Below are 22,187 nucleotides of genomic sequence, written 5' to 3'. Positions count from 1 at the left end.
GCTGATTTGATACAGAGAAAACTGATTAATTTAAGTGTAAAATTGCTATTTTCATTTGTATTTTCTGTGGTGTTTTTTTTTTAAATTAATGGTGGTAGTGGGGTTAGTTGAGCCAAAGGGTTAGAAGAGCCGCCCCTTGTTTTTATGAAACAGTACACAAAATTAATCATATGACCAAATATTTAGAAAGAGGTCATCATTTCATGCAGTCTGTGAAGGAGAAGAAACCACATAGAAAAAGTATTAAGCAAGTTATGTCCCAAAATGTTTTTTTCTTTTCTTCACAAAGTCAAATTAGTTTATTGTGTTTTACGTTTCACGATGCTTGTATCGAAACCAAACTAGATCGTTTTAAGATTGGGGTCTCTATAAGCTACAATACGAGGTCCTAAACCTAGCATGAAAGTGAATCCTATAGTCAAAATGTTTCACTTGGAGTAAGTTGAGCCAATGGTCATGGGGTAAGCAGGTCAGTTGTTTGTTCACCCACAGCCGCCGCAATAAAAATAACCCATCCGCAACTGCCCAACTATATGTGATAAAGTGAAAATCTGAGGCCCGCTCCTGACCCTAACCCGCGAATATAGAAAATGTCCTGTACAGTCAGAGATGGTGGAGCGATTTTTTTGTTGACAGGCCTCTTTAGATAGGTCTATGTTTCTGCTTATAATTTCCGACATTTTTGTAGGCTTTTTGTTAGTCAACTTGTCTATAATTAGTATACATGCAGTGTCTCTTCTGTCATTACTTGTTGCCCTGGAATATATTTAAACGAAACTTGCTCAACAGAATGTTTTAAATTGATAGAATGAATGCTTCAATCTAGTCATCAGTAAAGTTGTCTTTCATCAACGATTCTCTCACTCAGCAAAGATGTTTAGGGACCGGGGAGAAAATGCAATGACTCAACAACAACAACAACAAAAATATTTCATTTTCAAATTACTTCAGTTTGACTGGATTTAAGGACAATTCAAGCGGTGAAAACTACCCAACATGTTTCTGATCAGATTTCAGTTCGGCTTGTATGCATATTTTATGTGGTTGAAATACTATCAGCTTTTATGATGCTGATAAAGATAGCACCTTTACAGATGATCCCTAACCATGCATTCATTCTCTCCAAATCATATTTCTCCACTCCTGTTCCCAAGTCAAAATGTAAATTTGGTGTATAATTTTACTGCAAGAAATGCTTAATTCTGCAGGAGTATTAGGCTTGAGGTTATAGTCCTACAGTCATTGTCCAGATTTCAGGCTACTATACCATTTAACCCATCGGAACAGTAAGTAGCCTACAGTTCCCTTGACGTGCCATTTTGACAGCCCAGCCCGTCCAGCCTGCATTTTGAAGTCCCCGTCTTGTGACTGTCAAGTTTGTATAGTGCCTCACTTCACCAAATCTTTCCCAAACATTGGGCTACTGTTCTGGCCATCCTTCTCTTTATATTCAACTCTCCATTTCGCAGCTTTCCTCTTATTGAATTAAACTCTGACATTGTCCTTTTTGCCTCAGTGGATCGACGTTAACCTTTTCTGCTCAAGTTCCCAAAAGCTTTTGGCAATTTGTGTGTACGGTATTTGGTGAGTGTACAGTTAGGCCCTAAAGCTTATAGGCTTAGGCTACGCGCTAACAGCAGATAAAAACAATGAAAGAAAAACCTCAATGTAGCCTATAAAGGGGGATACCTAGTCAGTTGTACAACTGAATGCATTCAACTGAAATGTGTCTTCCGCATTCAACCAACTTAGGTATGGATTGCACAAGTATTATACGTACATGTATGGATTTTTAATGCATTGTTTTCTCTTTATTCATCCCACCCCCCACCAACCCGCCCTTCATCAACACAATATTTCATGACCCTACGCCCGCCCACCCGCCCTGCAGATATAACCGCGGGGACTGCGGGTTATGAGTCAACCCGTGCATCACTGGCCACCATAACCCATACAAATGATGATTACATTTAGTCCATTTTATGCATAATATGCATAGTATTTTTGCAACGTGTCATACATATGAACTCAATATAGTGCATTTTTATTGTTACAGAGAAGACATCATCATGCCCCATGTATACAGATGTAAAAACAGCAGGGCTCTAGCCCAAGGGAGAATGACTGCCCCCTCTCATTGAAGCCATGGAAGTTCAAGGCTGCCTGCGGTACTGCAGGTATTGTTTGCAGAAAACAGAATCCCCCGTTATAGTGAATGGAAAAATGACAATCTAATGTGGTCTATCTTCCTGTAAATATATATATATATATTTTTGAAGACAATCATGGTACCAATAATTGCTTATAATACACCATATGTACACCGAGTGCTCTTTCCATGACATAGACTGACTAGGTGAATCCAGGTGAAAGCTATGATCCCTTATTGATGTCACTTCAAACAGTGTAGATGAAGGGGAGGAGACATGTTAAAGAAGGATTTTTAAGCCTTGAGACAATTGAGACATGGATTGTGTGTGTGTGCGCCATTCAGAGGGTGAAAGGGCAAGACAAAATATTTGTCTTTGAACGGGGTATGGTAGTAGGTGCCAGGTGCACCAGTTTGAGTGTGTCAAGAACTGCAACGCTGCTGGGTTTTTCACGCTCAATAGTTTCCCGTGTGTATCAAGAATGGTCCACCATCCAAAGGACATCCAGCCAACTTGACCCAACTTTCGGAAGCATTGGAGTCAATGTGGGCCAGCATCCCTGTGGAACACTTTTGTCAACTTGTCAAGTCCATGCCCCCAACGAATTGAGGCTGTTCTGAGGTCAAAAGGGGATGCAGCTCAATATTTAAAAGGTGTTCCTAATGTTTTGTACACTCAGTCTATGTCCTTGAACCGGTTATTTTAAAATTGCACACAAAATAAGTTATGAAGATAATTTAGCACGCTCGGCCTTCAACTTGAGTTACTCAATGAGAGAGGGCAGCACTGAGCCAGCCTGCAACGTCACTTCCTGGAGTAACTCAAACCGCGCAGGTTGTCTCCATCAGACGCCATCTTAACCGGCTTCACTTGGCTTCAATGCGCAATTGAGTCTTCATATAGGAATGAATGGTGTCGCGCGATCGATGGCTACGTCCATTCATATATACAGTCATTGGTCTAGCCCCCCTTCTTGAGAGACCAGCCAAGGAAGTGGGAGAAGGGAAGAAGTCCATTGGAGCAGCAGCAAGGGATGAAAAAATAGACTGAATGACACTGAAGAGGTACGTTGACAAAAGAGAGAACTAACGTGTACCTGTGCGAAAGACAAGCTATGACAGAGTAGCAGAGGCACACACGGTTTTATCTAAGACATTTAGGATATATATATACCACACCCACATTCCATGAATTAGACTTTGATCTGCCAGCACCATCACCTACTGTCACAGGACACCACCACCAACTTACCCCAAGGCGACTCAACTTACCCTATCCCTTTACTTAATTTACCCCATACCCGGGGTAAGTTGTGCCAAGATACCACTTTTTTTTTTTTGCACAAGCTATGTTTTCTAAACTGTTATGTTTACATGAATTCGTATTATTTCCAGGGATACACAACATCCTGAAATACAGTAGATGTAGATGTCTTTGTTAAAATGATACTATATTTACCTTGACGTAGTCATGCTGAATTTAGAAAATGTCTTTACATACCCTACTCTCCCCTAATATGTTTGAATTCTCAGTGTAGACATTTCTTAAGGCCTGGTATAGATTATGTTGGAGGGAGAGAAACAATTTCATTTGTACAACTGAAGCGCTACACCATTGCTCTCTCAGAATATGATAGTATGCTATTGGCTAGTGGTGAAAAATTTAACCCATGACTGTATGGCCCTGTGCACTGATATCAAGGCAGGCGATCCATCTGGTTTAATCCAATACATCATGTGACTGATCAAGGCGAATCAATCAGGTTGATGCAGCATGAATGAACCAATTAACTGAATGATGACCAGTCATTTTTCTGTAATATGACTTATCAGGTCACACATCTTTTTGCAAGGTGTATCAAAATATGATGCGGTTACATATTTTCAAACTGGTTAACACTAACAGTCTAGAGGTTGGTCTTCCCAGGCATTTGGACAGACGGTTGTCTTTGACCCCCCCCCCCCCCGTTGTGTCTGGAGTGATGAGGTCCATATGATCCCTAAGCTTGTCTAGAGGGTGCTGAAGTACACAGTCGCTTTCTCCTAGTGATGTGTGTCTGTGTTTGCGCGTGTTCTTTTGTGTGTGTGTGTGTGTGTGTGTGTGTGTGTGTGTGTGTGTGTGTGTGTGTGTGTGTGTGTGTGTGTGTGTGTGTGTGTGTGTGTGTGTGCGTGTGTGTGTGTGTGTGTGTAATTATGTGCTGTCTCTAAATAAATGAAAATACAAAGTATGTAACTTTGATATCCTGCATGTGCTTTTCCCTGTGGATATAGTTGTGTGTGTGCTGCTCACTGCACTGCTGAGAGAGAGAGAGAGAGAGACGTGTTAGAAAAGCTTCACAAGGTCAGACCCAGAGCTCATTAAGAGGAGAGAAGGGGGGGTCCCAGACGTCCCTTTCTCACTAACCTTATTCTGTAATTAGTCTTTGTTTCCTCCTAACACTCTGGCCATGCCACCAGGAGGTGGAACACCATTTAGACTGGGGCTCCTTTCCAGCACCGCCCCATAGTGACACTGGTGTCACAGTCCCTGTCTCCTCTGCTTCCCTCCTCTACTCTTCCCAGTCTGGCTCTCTGGCTTCTCTCTGGCTTGGAGTCCTAACCCCCCTCTCCAATCCCACCACTCCACCCTACTTCCCATACACACCACTAGATCAGTGGTGTAGTGACAGTCCCACTCTCCCCTGCTTCCCTCCTCTATGCTGCCCAGTCTGGCTCTGTGGATAAAATGATAAGCATCCACCCCAGCATGCTTCCCGTTAGCACCACTTTCTCACCGCTTTTTAACGTGTTACATATGCTTTTATCAGAACATATTGGGTCTGTTTTTAAAACAAATTGTATAATTTATGGGAAGGATGAGTGTCAAATTCAGGGCTGCTTTGGATGCCAGATGTATCTGTTGTCTTTTGGGAGTGTAGCTTATGTTCGTGGCTGTGTGGTGGCTTGGTGGGTCCAAGGTGTGGCAGCAGAGTGGGTGTGTGGAGGATAGTTAGGCTCATGATGGCAGACCCTGGCCCAGTAACTCCCTTAGGTTCCTATTCACCAGCCTGTGAGATCCAGTGGCAGTATGGCAGTCCTCTTGTATTAATGATGATGGATGAGAGAGAGAGAGAGAGCACCCTACTTTTCCAGTCTCTCTCGGGCCAGGAACTTTCTCGAGTTCTGGGTACAGCTGACCTAGAAAACGAGGATGTCACATCCACATCCAGCGACAGCAGCAGCAGCCTTTGGGGTTAGAGGAGTAGTGGAGATAAATAATAAGAGAAGTCCTCCGACACGTTGACTGTTATTGCCTTCGTTTTCAAAGAGAGATATCAAGGGGAAGCCTGTCTAAGTCTTATTTGTTTTTTTTCTTGCTCTCTGTATTTTCTTGTGATGTGTGGTTGTACACAGCTGGGTGTCAAGATGAACCTGCTCTTGCGTGTGTTTGTGTGTGTGTGTGTGTGTGTGTGTGTGTGTGTGTGTGTGTGTGTGTGTGTGTGTGTCGGTGCTGCCACTATCTGTCATAGATACACCCCACCCCCTCCTCTACCTCCGCTGGATGCACCTGTTTATCTGCCTGTCATGTTCCATCATTGTGACTACCCTGGGCTGAATGGTGGCGTTGCCATGTCGATCTCCATCGGCGACGATGCATCTGTTAGGCCTGACCACCCGGAACCTGGCAGAGATCCACCGCCCCTGATGAGGACTGACACTGGATGATGACTTCAGAGGGGGCGCACACCCCCGCTACATGTCCTCTCACCCGTCACTCAATCTGCTGCCACGGCAACCACTGCTCCAGTTCTGAGATATATGATGCAGCGTAACTACTGGACTTAAAACAGCATTGTTTTATGTATTTATAGTGAAGGCTTCATATACTGCAGTATCTGAGGTCAATGTTCATTTCAAATGAGATTGTATTCATTGTTTGGTATAACAAGGCGATTCCCCGGGGCTGTGCTGAAACAATGTTTATTGGGGGGGAAGTTAGCGGTAAAATCCCATCCATTCCATCTGACGGAGATTGTATTGTATTGTCCACATCTATCTGTCATTAGTGTGTTGACATATGGATAACTGTCATATGGCTAACTCTTCATGGGGTTTGAATAAATGACGTCTGGAGCCAGAGCAAAGTTTGCGGCTGCAGTGTGGGATCCAGAGCTGGTGTGAGAATAGAATAGGGACAGACTTGATGGGATTTCAGAAATCTATGAGGCCGATGATGAATGTTTGAAATAGGTTTGTCTGGAGGTTGATAAGCCATTTGTTTTCATTAGCCTGATGCTAGCCTAAGTCTTCAGAGGGGAAATGGGGTGGGTAGCTGGGTGTAGGGGGCCAAGAGATGGGCCTGCTAACAGAATTAGCATAGCATCCTTATCCTGGCTTCTCTAACCCGCCCCCCCGGTGGCCTTCCTCCTGGATTCAGGGGTGAATCAGACAGGCCTTGGAGAGAAGCAGGGTGACATTCAAATATCATTCACTCTGTGTCGCCGCGCCGCTCTCATTGGAGCATGTCCATTAAATATTGACAACGCGTTATCTCAGAGTGCAACGGAGATGTAGAAGTAACGCAGTGTGGAGGAGGGGAGGTGGGATGTGAGTTTGACACCCTTTTCCAGAGATCAAATCAAATCAAGTTGTATATGTCACATGCGCCGAATACAACAGGTGTAGACCTTACAGTGAAATGCTTATAACCAACAATGCAGTTAAAAAAATAAGAATAAGAAATAAAAGTAAGAAATAATTAAAGAGCAGCAGTAAAATGACAATAGCGAGGTTATATACACGGGGTACCGGTACAGAGTCAATGTCGGTACATTTTAATTTTTTTACAAAGCGCTCAGTCACATACCTCAAATAAATTAAATGCCAACCAATATGTACAATACATTAACAAGTTTACATATTAACCTTATTTTACATCAGCGTAGAAGAATAAACCCATACTATTACAGACAGAGGAAACAATGCTAGGACCGATGGGCCCGATAGTCGAGGTAATTGAGGTAATATGTACATGTAGGTAGAGTTATTAAAGTGGCTATGCATAGATAATAACCGAGAGTAGCAGCAGTGTAAAAGAGGGGGGGGGGGCAATGCAAATAGTCTGGGTAGCCATTTGATTAGATGTTCAGGAGTTTTATGGCTTAAGGGTAGAAGCTGTTTAGGAGCCTCTTGGACCTAGACTTAGCGCTCCGGTATCGCTTGCCGTGCAGAGAGCAGAGAGAACAGTCTATAATTAGGGTGGCTGGAGTCTTTGATAATTTTTAGGGCCTTCCTCTGACACCGCCTGGTATAGAGTTCCTGGATGGCAGGATGTACTGGGCCGTACGCACTACCCTCTGTAGTGCCTTGCGATCGGAGGCCGAGCAGTTGCCATACCAGGCAGTGAGATGCAACCAGTCAGGATGCTCTCGATGGTGGAGCTGTAGAACCTTTTGAGGATCTGAGGACCCATGCCAAATCTTTGCAGTCTCCTGAGGGGGAATAGGTTTTATTGTGCCCTCTTCACGACTGCCTTGGTGTGCTTGGACCATGATAGTTTGTTGCTGATGTGGACACCAAGGAACTTGAAGCTCTCAACCTGCTCCACTACAGCCCCGTCGATGAGAATGGGGGCATGCTCGGTCCTCCTTTTCCTGTAGTCCACAATCATCTCCTTTGTCTTGATCACATTGTGGGAGTTGTTGTTGTCCTGGCACCACACGGCCAGGTCTCTGACGTCCTCCCCATAGGCTGTCTCGTCATTGTCGGTGATCAGGCCTACCACTGTTGTGTCACCAACAAACTTAATGATGGTGTTGAGGTCGTGCCTGGCCATGCAGTCATGAGTGAACAGGGAGTACAGGAGGGGACTGAGCACACACTCCTGTGTTGAGGATCACCGTGGCGGATGTGTTGTTACCTATCCTTACCACCAGGGGTCGGCCCGTCAGGAAGTCCAGGATCCAGTTGCAGAGGGAGGTGTTTAGTCCCAGGGTCCTTAGCTTAGTGATGACCTTTGAGGGCACTATGGTGTTGAATGCTGAGCTGTTGTCAATGAATAGCATTCTCACATAAGTGTTCCTTTTGTCCAGATGGGAAAGGGCAGTGTGGAGTGCAATAGAGATTGCATCATCTGTGGATGTGTTGGGGTGGTATGCAAATTGGAGTGGGTCTAGGGTTTCTGGGATAATGATGTTGTGAGCCATGACCAGCCTTTCAAAGCTCTTCGTGGCTACAGACTTGTGTGCTACAGGTCGGTAGTCATTTAGGCAGGTTACCTTAGTGTCCTTGGTCACAGGGACTATGGCGGTCTGTTTGAAACATGCTGGTATTACAGACTCAGACAGGGAGAGGTTGAAAATGTAAGTCAAGACACTTGCCAGTTGGTCAGCGCATGCTCGGAGTACACGTCCTGGTTATCCGTCTGACCCTGCGGCCTTGTGAATGTTGACCTGTTTAAAGGTCTTACTCACATCGGCTGCGGAGAGCGTGATCACACAGTCGTCCGGAACAGCTGATGCTCTCATGCATGTTTCAGTGTTACTTGCCTCGAAGCAAGCATATAAGTAATTTAGCTCGTCTGGTAGGCTCGTGTCACTGGGCATCTCTTGGCTGTGCTTCCCTTTGTGTCCATAATAGTTTGCAAGCCCTGCAACATCCGACGAGCATCGGAGCTGGTGTAATACGATTCGATCTTAGTCCTGTATTGACGCTTTGCCTGTTTGATGGTTAGTCGGAGGGCATAGTGGGATTTCTTATAAGCTTCCTGGTTAGAGTCCCGCTCCTTGAAAGCGGCAGCTCTACCCTTTAGTTCAGTGTGGATGTTGCCTGTAATCCATGGCTTCTGATTGGGGTATGTACTGTACATACAGTCACTGTGGGGACGACGTCATCGATGCACTTATTGATAAAGCCAGTGACTGATATGGTATACTCCTCAATGCCATTGGAAGAATCCCGGGAGCATATTCCAGTCTGCGCTAGCAAAACAGTCCTGTATCTTAGCATCTATTTCATCTGACCACTTTTTTATTGACTGAGTCACTGGTGCTTCCTGCTTTAATTTTTGCTTGTAAACAGGAATCAGGAGGATAGAATTATGGTCAGATTTACCAACTGGAGAGCGAGGGAGAGATTTGGACCCGTCTCTGTGTGTGGAGTAAAGGTGGTCTAGAGTTTTTTTTCCCTCTGGTTGCACATTTAACATGCTGGTGGAAATGAGGTAAAACGGATATAAGTTTCCCTTTCTTGGAGTGCCGTCTCTGGATGAGCGTTTTCCTGTTTGCTTATGGCGGTATACAGCTCATTGAGTGCAGTCTTAGTACCAGCATCGGTCTGTGGTGGTATGTAGACAGCTACGAAAAATACAGGTGAAAACTCTCTAGGTAGATAGTGTGGTCTACAGCTTATCATGAGATAATCTACCTCTCTATGCGGTGTCTGCAGTGTTTATGCCCCGGAAGAGCATAGGTAAACTGGTATGGCTCCAAACTTTCACCACTGTCTGGGTGTCAGTGTCTTGGAGCACAAGGCAATGTTTAAGTGCAGTCTTTTGCAGGCATTTCAGGCATTTCTACACGGCTCTCATGGGAAGATAACCCTTTTCTCTGTGGTGTTGAAATCAGTACAGTTTCCTTCTTTCCCATCCAACCCAAACACAGTAGTGACAGCCACCATCCTCTGACACCAGACTAATGTACCCCATTGCAGAACTCTAGGGAGGGATATCTATTCGATTCAAGATGAGCCTGTGGTACTCAGTCACTTGAATAAAGGGCTAGAGACTGTGAGTAGCCTATACAATATGTGTGTGTGAGCTGTAGGATACAGTGAGACAGAAGGAGCTGAGGATGGAGATGGGGCTAGATCTGTGGATCCAGAGCCTCAGGACCATGTAGACCATAGGAGACTTCTAGGGAATGTCTAATTGGTGGCTTTCACTGTGGATTAGGATATATGATTAGGCCTACTCTACTGTATCTGGTAGCTCTCCTAGAGAAGAGACTTTGAGGGATCTATTGTATGAGGATGATTATGATACGGATGAGTGGGTAAATTGTCTTTAGATACAGTATAATGGTCTCAGGGAATATTCAAGAGCTTATTAGGAATGATATATGTGACTGACCACCTCTTTTCAGTCTTATGTTACAAAATTTGAAATAGTGTTTTTTTTTTACATTGGATAAAAGTACAGACCCAGAGCTACAGATGGTATTTCATACATTGCAGATGAGGAACAATGGGAAAGTAATTCTGCTTTGAAAGTTGATCAACTTTTTATACCACTTTTGAGAAAATGTCCCTTGAATATTTTGGTACATCTACTGGAGAGCTCTTCTTTCTCTATACCCTTTCAGCATTGTTCACACCCTCTTAAGCCCCACCCATCTCTTTAAGGATTCACATCTGAGGCCATGTGCTAAACAGAGTGAGTAAGGGGGTGTAGTTCACATGTCCATGAAATACAAAAGATGGCTGTAATCACCCCTAGACACAACTAGCTAGCTTGATGAGTCATGTCATCATCTGGTGAAGTGTAGTCTTTTCTTTAGACATGTAGCTAGCTAGCTAAACAATTAACCATAATCCCAACCCATACAGTACTAGAAAAACAAAGTAATTGTCATAGCTAGCCACCATGAATGAAATTCTATGGTATGAATCTGCAGGTAGCTAAAGCTAACCAACTAGGTTCAATGTTAGCTAGCTAGCCAACATTAGGTTATAACTAGCAGTTCTTGTTCATATAGATTTGGCAAGTCGGTTAGGTCATCTTCTTTGTGCATGACACAAGTAATTTTTACGAAAATTGTTTACAGACAGATTATTTCACTTCTAATTCACTGTATCACAATTCCAGTGGGTCAGAAGTTTGCATACACTAAGTTGACTGTGCCTTAAAACTGCTTGGGAAATTCCAGAAAATGATGTCATGGCTTTAGAAGATTCTGATATTCTAATTGACATCATTTGAGTCAATTGGAGGTGTACCTGTGGATGCATTTCAAGGTATACCTTCAAACTCAGTGCCGCTTTGCTCGACATCATGGGAAAATCTAAAGAAATCAGTCGACCTCAGAAAAAAATGGTAAACCTCCACAAGTCTGGTTCATCCTTGGGAGCAATTTCCAAATGCCTGAAGGTACCACGTTCATCTGTACAAACAATAGTACGCAAGTATAAACACCATGGGACCACACAGCCGTCATAACACTCAGGAAGGAGACGAGTTCTGTCTCCTAGAGATGAATGTGCTTTGGTGCGAAAAGTGCAAATCAATCCCAGAACAGCAGCAAAGGACCTTGTGAAGATGCTGGAGGAAACAGGTACAGAAGTATCTATATCCACAGTAAAACGAGTCCTATATCGACATAACCTGAAAGGCCGCTCAGCAAGGAAGAACCCACTGCTCCAAAACCGCCATAAAAAATCCACACTACGGTTTGTAACTGCACATGGGGACAAAGATTGTACTTTTTTGAGAAATGTCCTCTGGTCTGATGAAACAAAAATAGAACTGTTTGACCAGAATGACCATCGTTATGTTTGGAGGAAAAAGGGGGAGGCTTGCAAGCCGAAGACACCATCCCAACTGTGAAGCACAGGGTTGGCAGCATCATGTTGTGTGGGCGCTTTGCTGCAGGAGGGACTGGTGTACTTCACAAAATAGATAGAATCATGAGGAAGAAAATGATGTGGATATATTGAAGCAACATCTCAAGACATCAGTCAGGAAGTTAAAGCTTGGTCGCAAATGGGTCTTCCAAATGGACAATGACCCCAAGCACACTTCCAAAGTTATGGCTTAAGGACAACAAAGTCAAGGTATTGGAGTTGCAATCACAAAGCCCTGACGTCAATTCTATAGAACATTTGTGGGTAGACCTGAAAAAGCATGTGCGAGCAAGGAGGCCTACAAACCTCTCAGTTACACCAGCTCTGTCTGGAGGAATGAGCCAATATTCACCCAACATCTAGTGGGAAGCTTGTGGAAGGCTACCCGAAACATTTGACACAAGTTAAACAATTTAAAGGCAATGCTACCAAATACTAATTGAGTGTATTTAAACTTCTGACCCACTGGGAATGTGATGAAATAAATATAAGCTGAAATAAATCATTCTCTCTACTATTATTCTGACATTTCACATTCTTAAAATAAAGTGGTGATCCTAACTGACCTAAGACGGAAGAAGGGAATTTTTACTAGGATTAAATGTCAGGAATTGTGAAAAACTGAGTTTAAATGTATTTGGCTAAGGTGCATGTAAACTTCCAACTTCAACTGTATGTTATTGTTGCATCTGATTTTAATAGCTAACATTTCGATGGCCATAATAAATAGATATGCCGACTGTGGACAACCTTGTTTTACTCCTCTTGACAGTTTAATACTTTCTGTGATGTAGCCATTATTTACTATTTTACTCCTGGGGTTACTATACATAACGTTAACCCATTGTATTAGAGATTTTCCAAAATTAAAATAATTTAGGCATTTATATCTAAATTCTAGTCGTATTTTATCAAAAGCCTTTTCAAAATCTGCTATGAATACCAGACCTGGTTTCCTAGATTTCTCATAGTGTTCTATTGTTTCAATTACTTGTCTTATATTATCTCCAATGTATCTTCCATGTAAAAAAACCTGTCTGATCAGGATAAATAATATCCGACAACACCTTTTTAATTCTATTTGAGATGCATCAGATCTTTCTTCCTCTCGGTCACGGATGCAATCATGTGCCATATTTTTCTCCTTCTCATACTCTGCTTCCAATGGGCATTCCACTGATTTCAAAACTCTGTCAACTTTGTCCGTGACAACGACACTGTTGATCGCTGTTTCTTCCCCATCACTGTCATCAGGAGACTCTACAATGTCTTGTTCAATTAAAATGTTTTTACAAAAGTCAGGGATTTCCTCGGTCTGATTAATTTTCCCACTGATCTTTGTCGATAGTGCCTGCTAAATTCAGGGCAGTAATGTTGTTGAGAGCAGTAGCAATACTTTTGCAATTCTCCATGGCTACTATAGCCATGGTAGCAAGATTATCTATGCATACCGAGCAGCTCATGTCATAGACAGAAGCATGCTACATGGCAGACCAATCATAACTTATCTCTCAGCATGTCCAGCCCATCCATAATCTCAGCCAATCATGGCTAGCAGGAAGGTCTCTGTCATTTTGCGTGGCTAAACCAACTAGTCTTTAACAATTTTATTTGTACTTACAGATGGCATACAAGTTTGTTATCAAGGCACATGAAAGTACATATGTTCCAGAAGCCATTTCTGCCCCCCCCCGCCCAAAATAAAACATTCAAATGCCTCTCCTGTGAAGTAGTGACATGCGACATATGTCTAGTTTCCTGAAACGGTTCACATATTCAGTCGAGGCGTGGTGTTGATAGAATGGGCCACTGGTAGGAATGGGTTAACTGGTTTGGTCATGACTGAATAAAAGGATGCAAAATCAATATGAGGGAAAAATAGGAAAATGACATGCCTCTCCAGTTGGGAGATCTAATCTCCAATATCCATTTACAGCACTGGGGCACGCTTTAGCAATTATAGGCCAGTACCACCAGCACGTTTTCCTTTATACCCTGTAGAAATTATTCTGAAACACTTTCAATAAAGATTCTGTTGATTTTCTATTATAAGAAAATATTGAAAATAGGGCGCATGATAGAACCTGTACATTGACATAAAGTCACATAGTAGTATAGGCTTTCTTACACATTAGCCCAATGAGAACGTAACACTTCAAAAGAATACATGCAGTGCAATTATTTCTTATTCATTATTTTACTATATTCGTTTTTTTGGGGGCAGCTCAATATTACATTCAAATATTGCTGTCTGCAAGGTTAGCCAGCACATTAATAAACATTGACATGAATGCATTAAAACCATGGCACATTCCAATCCAAGAATTTTGGCTCTCTTTACATTTTTCCCCCTTTCCTCTTATTCTCTGTCTTCTTGGTCTCCTTCTTAAGGAGCGCTTTGTAGTCTCTGCCTCTCCTTATCAGCTCTGCCATGAAGCACTTGCCTCTGTCACTGTCCTCATGTTCTGAGCAAGCTCCCACTTTTGTGTTCCCTAATGAACTTTGACCAAAATTAGACATACTCTTCAACTTTTAAACCAGAGCCGGCTGAATGGTTCCTTTGTGTGGTGGCGGTGCGGTGCCACAGTGCTGGGCGGGTGGAGGAATGCCGGCCTGTTCTGTCGAAGACATGAGGAATTTGGGCCTCTGCCTCGCTCCCCTCCGCCTGGGAGAATGGACACAGACAGAACCCCCCTCAGGCTAACTGGACTGCGTCTGTTTTCCTCTCACACAGACACGCCAGAGATGGGACAGGGACAGGCCAGCCCCTCTGTGACTTCCTTCACCCCATTTTATGTCATTGCTCTGATTTCAAGATGGAATGTTTTTATCTGTCTGTCCCATCCTCTGCATCTCCTTTTTGTATCGGCAGCTTACCTCTTGCTCTACATTCATTTGGCCATCTTTTCTGTTTCTTTGTTTTGAACCGTCTCTCTGTGTCTTTCTTTCTATCTGTCTCTGTCACTTTCCCCCTGTCTTTCTCCCTCAACCCCCCCACCTCTCTCTCTCTCTCTCTCTCTCTCTCTCTCCTTTTCTCTCTTTGAAGCAGCCCTTTAGCTCTGGGAAGATGTAGGATTATAAATCAAGGTTAACGGGGGCTGTTTAACCCCTGCTATGATGTCGTCACCAACAGAGCGAACATGCTGTTTCATGTCTCTCCCCTCTCCTAATTTGCAAGGCCTCATCTCATTTTATAATAAAAAATAAAAAATTCACAGCATTAAGTTTTACCGAAGGTTCAGGCTCCTTTTGAGGATATGTACCATTTCCTGCGCAAATGGTTCCCAGACAGGCACATAAGGTGGAGAAAGAAAGAAACACATAGAAATGGCCTCGCGCTGTCGTTCTCACATTGTCCTGACAACGAGCTGAATACTGTCATATGGACATCATCTAACACGGGTCTTCCACATGACAGCAGCCAGCTCACAGAGCAGTACCAGAATTGCAATTATACGACAACATAATTTATGGCCCAAAACAGATTTTGTTTGTGGGGGGGGGGGGCATGGTAATGTTGTCACTGAGAGGGAGGTGTCTTGTTGAATGACTGATATGTGTTTGGGATGCGGTGGCTGTGCCCTCAGGTCATTGACATTTAAAACCCCGTGGACTGTGCCTGTGCTGTGCTGCCTGGAACACAGTAGTCCCACAGACACTTAGGCTCAGGGCTCAGAAATAGGATTGTATAAAATATTCCTCATCCCACCTATGAACTGTGTTGACTACTACCAAACCTAATGTAGGTGCTTTGAGTTGATTATTAAATGCAACCGATTGTGCGTATAATTCTGCCAGCATTGGGTTAGCTACTGTTTACAGATTCCTTTCTTACACCCTATGTACAGCATTTGTAGCCTACTCTTTTAAATGTGTGGATTTGTATTTGTGTGCTAGTCTGCTACTGTGTGTAACATCCTGGTTACCTGTGTGTGTGTGTGTGTGTGTGTGTGTGTGTGTGTGTGTGTGTGTGTGTGTTAATGACTTCCAGTGTAGCTGTGTATTAGCGGCTCCCTCCACATCTGTCGTTGCCCAGGAACGTGCTGCCAAACTTTCCCTCTATAATGGCACTCCCACAGTGTGGTGGCAGGATGCTGCAGCCAGGGCCAGGGGCGCCTCGCTCACACATCCTCTCTCCTCCCTGTGATGAATGGTCCTATCGCTGGTTTAAATTATTTCGTACAGATCTCATTTAGGCTCTTGAAGAAGAGATCCAGCCTGTTTATTCATTTCACATTTGCACCCGGCTTCAATATCTTTGTCTATGCCTGCAAAGAATTTCCCCTCCTCCCTCCAAGAAAAAGAGAGGAGAAAAAAAAGCAATTTACACAATGTACATAAAATGATGCTCTCAGAGTTTTGATAACCTGCATAAATTATAAAGCGTAATTAAATATTATACCCTGTGAGTCGCCAAGGAGAGAGAAGGAGAGAAGAAGAAGATAGACAGACAGAGACAGCGGGAGAGAATAAGAGAGAGAATGAGACAGAGGAGACAGAGAGAGAAAAAACACTGTTAGCGTCATGCAGTCCTTGGTTGGGATCTTATAATTGTTTTTATTGATTATTTCTTAAGGTGAAACGGTTTAAAGATAACAATAGCAGGGGGGGGTAAGAGGAGATATGAGGTACGTTCTGCAAGGCCTTTGTTTCACACACATAAATCAAGAGGCTTTTGGCATTGTGAAATTGCCTCAGAGGTGGCCCATATATTTAAATGGCATATTAAAAATGTAAATTGTTCGGCACATAGAGGCGTGGAGGCGTCTCTCGTGATCGCACAATTGACCCAAAAATATATTCAAATTACCATAGCTAAACAGTGTCTGCACAGACTGGGAGTGTGTGAGAACATGGATTTGGCCTATCCATTTAAAGACCTCCCCAGAAGGCCAGTGCTGCTTGGTGACATGTTTGTAGAAGGAAAGATGAGCGATATTTCAGCTGTCTGATGCCAGGGACAAGAGTACTACTCTCTGGTGTGATATCGGGTCTGAGATGGATCAACATGATGTGTATCACAGCAATATTCAGTGACACGGGGGATAACCCATGGCTGGATGTGCTTGTGTGTTCAGACCCCCTGCAGAGATCTGCTTGGTGAGAGCCATTCCACAGCTCTGATAACATTGAAAAAGGGGTTGCAATGTCCTCTTGTTAACTGCACTTGATAACATTGAATGATGGTTGTACTAGGCTCTAGTCCACATCTCAAGCTGACTTAAATAATGTTGTGGCCCACCCAGATTGAGTAAGCTACTCTGGTGCTGTGCTGTGGAGAGGGAGCGGCTAAGGATGATTGATGGGTCATGGGAAGTGTTTCATTAACTATTGGCTAAAAGAGAGGGGGAAAAAATGTCACCATCTTCGGTTTTCGAGCCAAATAAACCCTACTGCTGCTGATGATATTCTTCCTGTCTCTTGCTTGTGTTTATTCAAATTTTACCGACAGGGTGCTTTTTCCAGTTCAGCACCTCAAACAGTTTTGTGAGAGAAAGGCATTATGCCTGTGTTATTATGCAATTCATCACCAATAATAGATTTGTTTACGGAGCCCCGTCTCATGGTGCTCTCACCGCTGCATTTTCAAAATAATAATAATACATACTGTATAAGGATCCTAATGGTGAAAAAGCCTTTGATAATGTATGTGCTGAGAGCAATGGGGAGGCTTGATCAGCTGAGCCCGGCTCTATTGTTTTCAAAGCACTGTTTAATGTGGATAAAAGTCCTGGGAGATTCTGTTTTAAAAGCAGGTGGGGTGTTCAATTCCGAACTCTCTCACTCTCTCTACACACACACACACACACACACACACACACACACACACACACACACACACACACACACACACACACACACACACACATATACACACACACACGTACGCACACACACACACACACGTTCACTCGTCGGGTCCTCCGAGGAATCTCTCGCGGTGATATGAATCTCTTAAAAAAACTCCCTGGGTCTTTGGCTTCTGTTGAATAAATCTGCGTTTTAGTCTTCCTTTAGCAGTTTAGCTCTGGGTAATTTCAGTACATTTTTTCCCTCACTCCTTGGAGGCCCTAAATGAGTTCTCAAGCTGCTGTTGAACATAGCACAGTGTGTTTAAAAGATCACTGGGCGATTAGAGTCTCCTCTGTGTGTATGTCCATAGGCATTCACCCCATTCCTTTCATACACTATCTTATTAAGACCCTGAATCGGCACGCACTATGCAGCAGTACAATACAGGCCTAGACTCTATCTATACGCCAGGCTCTGGTTAATGCATTCTTCACCGGGGAGTCCCCCTGTTTGTGCTCTCTCCTAGTCTCCGTGTTGACAGAAGTGAGTGGGTCCCTGTGCATCGTGCGTCAGCTCTGAAGGCCACCCTCACAGTGACATAATTAGTTATGACAAGCTCATCAACTCCCCATTCTACCTGACACAGGAGTCCTCCCTCTCCCTCCCTCCCCCCGTCAGCACACTCTATCACTCAGTCAGAGCCTATGAGGAGCCTGGTTATGAACACAGGACAGGGGGTGTTGGGATCAGGGCAGAGCTTCTGATGTGGAGATTTGGGAAATAGTTCTGGATGTGCACAGTATTCTGACAAGTCACTTTATGCCGCCTCATTATTAAAAACGCGTCAGACGAAGTATGGACGGATGGCCTGATGGTAAAGGTCTTGTTTTCATTGAAGAGTTGAGGGATTGTTCTCATTTCCCTGCATCTCATGCCTGGTTGTTGGAACATTCAGCACAGAGGACCCTAGGAGAGCCTTTAACACATTGTACAAACAATGTTGAGGACTGCCTAGGATCCCTGCACATTTGTAAAACAGACATGGTCTTTCACAGTACACAGATGTTTTATAATGCACAATTTAAGTTGATTTCAGGCCACAGGATCAACCATTTAGTCATATGGATTGTACAGCACCTCTCTGGCTGTTTGTAGGTTGTAGGTCTACTGTATGTGCGCTAGTGGCGTGTTTCAAAGAGCACCACCATGGCTCAAACTCAAACCTGAATCTAGGGCTCCAGAGTAGACCTGTGGTCTGCTGGGAGGCAGGCAGGGGAGGTGGTGGGTAGTGGAGGAGTGGAGGGGGGGGGTAGGAGCAGAGCTCACACCTGGGATGATTAGCCTAGAGAGAGGGAGGGGGCAGGCAGGTCCCCACGCCTGGTGGGATGTTCCAGAGTCCAGAGGGGAGGACGGAAGAGGACAGGTGCGTCCCGTTAGAACCATGCCACACACCTCCATATGTCGCCAGGTGCTGGTCTCACCCCTGCCTGCCCCGAGCACCACTATAATCAATTTAACAGGATCGTTTCATAATACATAATCAAATATTCAAATGATGATTGCTTATCGACTTTAAGTAATCTCTTAATACCACTGACCTCTAAAAGCGGGTAGGGTAATCATATTTCGCTGTCTTTATATCCTCATGTGTCAAACAGTGTGTGTGTGTGTGTGTGTGTGTGTGCTCAGTGTTCATTTTAAGGTTTCTCTGGGAGAATGATGAGGTTCTGCAGCACATTTATTATAATCAGACTTAAGTGCGTGTGTGTGTGTGTGCGTGTGTGTTTGTTTGTGTGTGAGCCTGTTTGTGATTGGCATTGAATGCAAAGCGACAGTCAGTAATCCTCATGAATGCAAAAGTAGCTCATTGACTCTGAACTGTTCTTGTTAGCAGTTTGGTAAGCAGGAATATAAATATCATACTTATAGTATTTATTCATGGTGAATCCCATTCCCTAGCATCTGAAGGTAAAGTGAGGTGTGTGTGTTTGTGTTTGTTTGCGTGTGGAGGTGAAGGGAGTTCGGAAAGCAGAGACTTTGAAGCGCTATCAAACGTTTCCCATTAGAAATTCAACACTCTTTTCAATTTTGAGTGTATAAAGAATGCGCTTAAGACTTGAGCCTGCCTGCTGGAATTAGTCAGAAAACCATTTTTGTCATAAATGATGCATTGAAACAAAGAGATGGTCTCTTTTTTTTTTTTTTTCTCCTGCACATGGGCCTTGGCAAATGCCTTTAAAAATCTTTCAAATTGTCCATTCAACTCAAAGTTACTGAGTGTCGCAAAAATGTCAAAGACATAAAGTCGGAGGAGATTGAATAAAATAATGCGGGGGGACAGATTAGTCATGCAGAGAACCCACACGGTCTTTCAGCCGAGCACAATACCACTTTTTATAAGCGCTCCGTCTCCACAAAGACCGAGTTCAATATATCGAGGATGATACATGGTCAGACGTGTAATCTCCCTTTGATTCTCCACACTCATTCATCCCCGAACCTTTTCAAGACTGACACTGATGAGCTGCAGGGCCCGTCTCTGCTCTCCACACGCAGGGCACTCCACACTACTTGATGTTTTTAAGAGTTCATTACAACCAATGGAGCTTCGCTCCCTAAAATACAGGCCACAGGGATCCCCCCACCGTACACTCACAGTGGAGGCATTCCTACTCCCGCTTCAAAATGTCAATTGTATCGACCTGAATGTTCAGGTTTCAGGTCAGTTATTGTTGTAAGATAATGGGCCTGCCACAGCTGGCTTTCATATGGCTTGCTATGAAAGAATGGAGGATGTTGTCAGAATGTTGTGCCTATGATTTCTGAAGGTTGTACATGAGCTGAAGTGTCAGACAAAAATGACTCACACAGCCACACAGATCAATCTAAACCCTGGGTGGTGTTGTTGGTCTACTGTGGGCCTGCTGTACTTGTGAGTGCTGTCTATATGATTCAACGTGTGATTATGTATGATGGTCTCTGTATGTGCCTGATAGTGCCTTGTGGGATGGACTGTCATCTATTACTCATGTAATGCATCCAGTAGACTCAAGACAACTGGTCAATGGCCTTGCTACAGTGACCAGGTTATAGAGGGGAGTGCGCTCATGATAGATGTCTCGTGACCCAATGGATGCCAAGGTAGCCCTCATCAGGAAATGATGCTCATTCGAAGATCATCCAATGTAGAATAAATGAGTGTAGTTAAGCAATACGGCTTGAGAAGCCGGGATTATTGTGTTATAACTCCCGACTAGGGAAACAGCCCCTAGGAGGGAGTTATCACGCAATAATTCCTGAGTTCATGGGCCTTGTTGCTTTTCATTTAATACGTTATTTTATTGAGTAAATTAGTTTTATTTCATTCTTCCACCAGACAATATAGTCCAGACAAAAGCCAGTTGTTAGTTCCGACGTTCTGAAGTTAAACAAATCATTTGCATCTAGCTAGCTAGCGGAGGTTCAATGATGACTAGAGACAAGAACTTCAATAAATATTGATTTAATAAATAATGTAGAAATAACAACAACTAGCTGACTGTCGAGTCAATAAGATAATTTTTATTTATTTATTTATTTCACCTTTATTTAACCAGGTAGGCAAGTTGAGAACAAGTTCTCATTTACAATTGCGACCTGGCCAAGATAAAGCAAAGCAGTTCGACAACATACAAAAACACAGAGTTACACATGGAGTAAAACAACATACAATCAATGATGCAGTAGAAAAAATAAAAAAATAAAAATAAGACTATATACAATGTGAACAAATGATGTGAGATAAGGGAGGTAAAGGCAAAAAAATGCCATGGTGGCAAAGTAAATAAAGTATAGCAAGAAAAACACTGGAATGGTAGATTTGTAGTTTGAAGAAAGTTCAGAGATAAAATATAAATAATATGGTGCAAAGGAGCAAAATAAATAAAATAAATAAATACAGTAGGGGAAGAGGTAGTAGTTTGGGCTAAATTATAGATGGGCTATGTACAGGTGCAGTGATCTGTGAGCTGCTCTGACAGCTGGTGCTTAAAGCTAGTGAGGGAGATAAGTGTTTCCAGTTTCAGAGATTTTTGTAGTTCGTTCCAGTCATTGGCAGCAGAGAACTGGAAGGAGAGACGACCAAAGGAGGAGTTGGCTTTAGGGGTGACCAGAGAGATATACCTGCTGGAGCGCGTGCTACAGGTGGGTGCTGCTATGGTGACCAGTGAGCGGAGATAAGGGGGGACTTTACCTAGCAGGGTCTTGTAGATGACCTGGAGCCAATGTGTTTGGCGACGATTATGAGGCGAAGGCCAGCCAACGAGAGCGTACAGGTCGCAGTGGTGGGTAGTATATGGGGCTTTGGTGACAAAACGGATGGCACTGTGATAGACTGCATCCAGCTTGTTGAGTAGGGTATTGGAAGCTATTTTGTAAATGACATCGCCGAAGTCGAGGATTGGTAGGATGGTCAGTTTTACGAGGGTATGTTTGGCAGCATGAGTGAAGGATGCTTTGTTGCGAAATAGGAAGCCAATTCGAGATTTCACTTTGGATTGGAGATGATTGATGTGAGTCTGAAAGGAGAGTTTACAGTCTAACCAGACACCTAGGTATTTGTAGTTGTCCACAAATTCTAAGTTAGAACCGTCCAGAGAAGTGATGCTGG

This window comes from Salmo salar, chromosome ssa26 (genome assembly GCF_905237065.1).
Source record: "Salmo salar chromosome ssa26, Ssal_v3.1, whole genome shotgun sequence".
Lineage (NCBI taxonomy): Eukaryota > Metazoa > Chordata > Actinopteri > Salmoniformes > Salmonidae > Salmo > Salmo salar.
Note: the sequence above shows the minus strand (reverse complement) of the source record.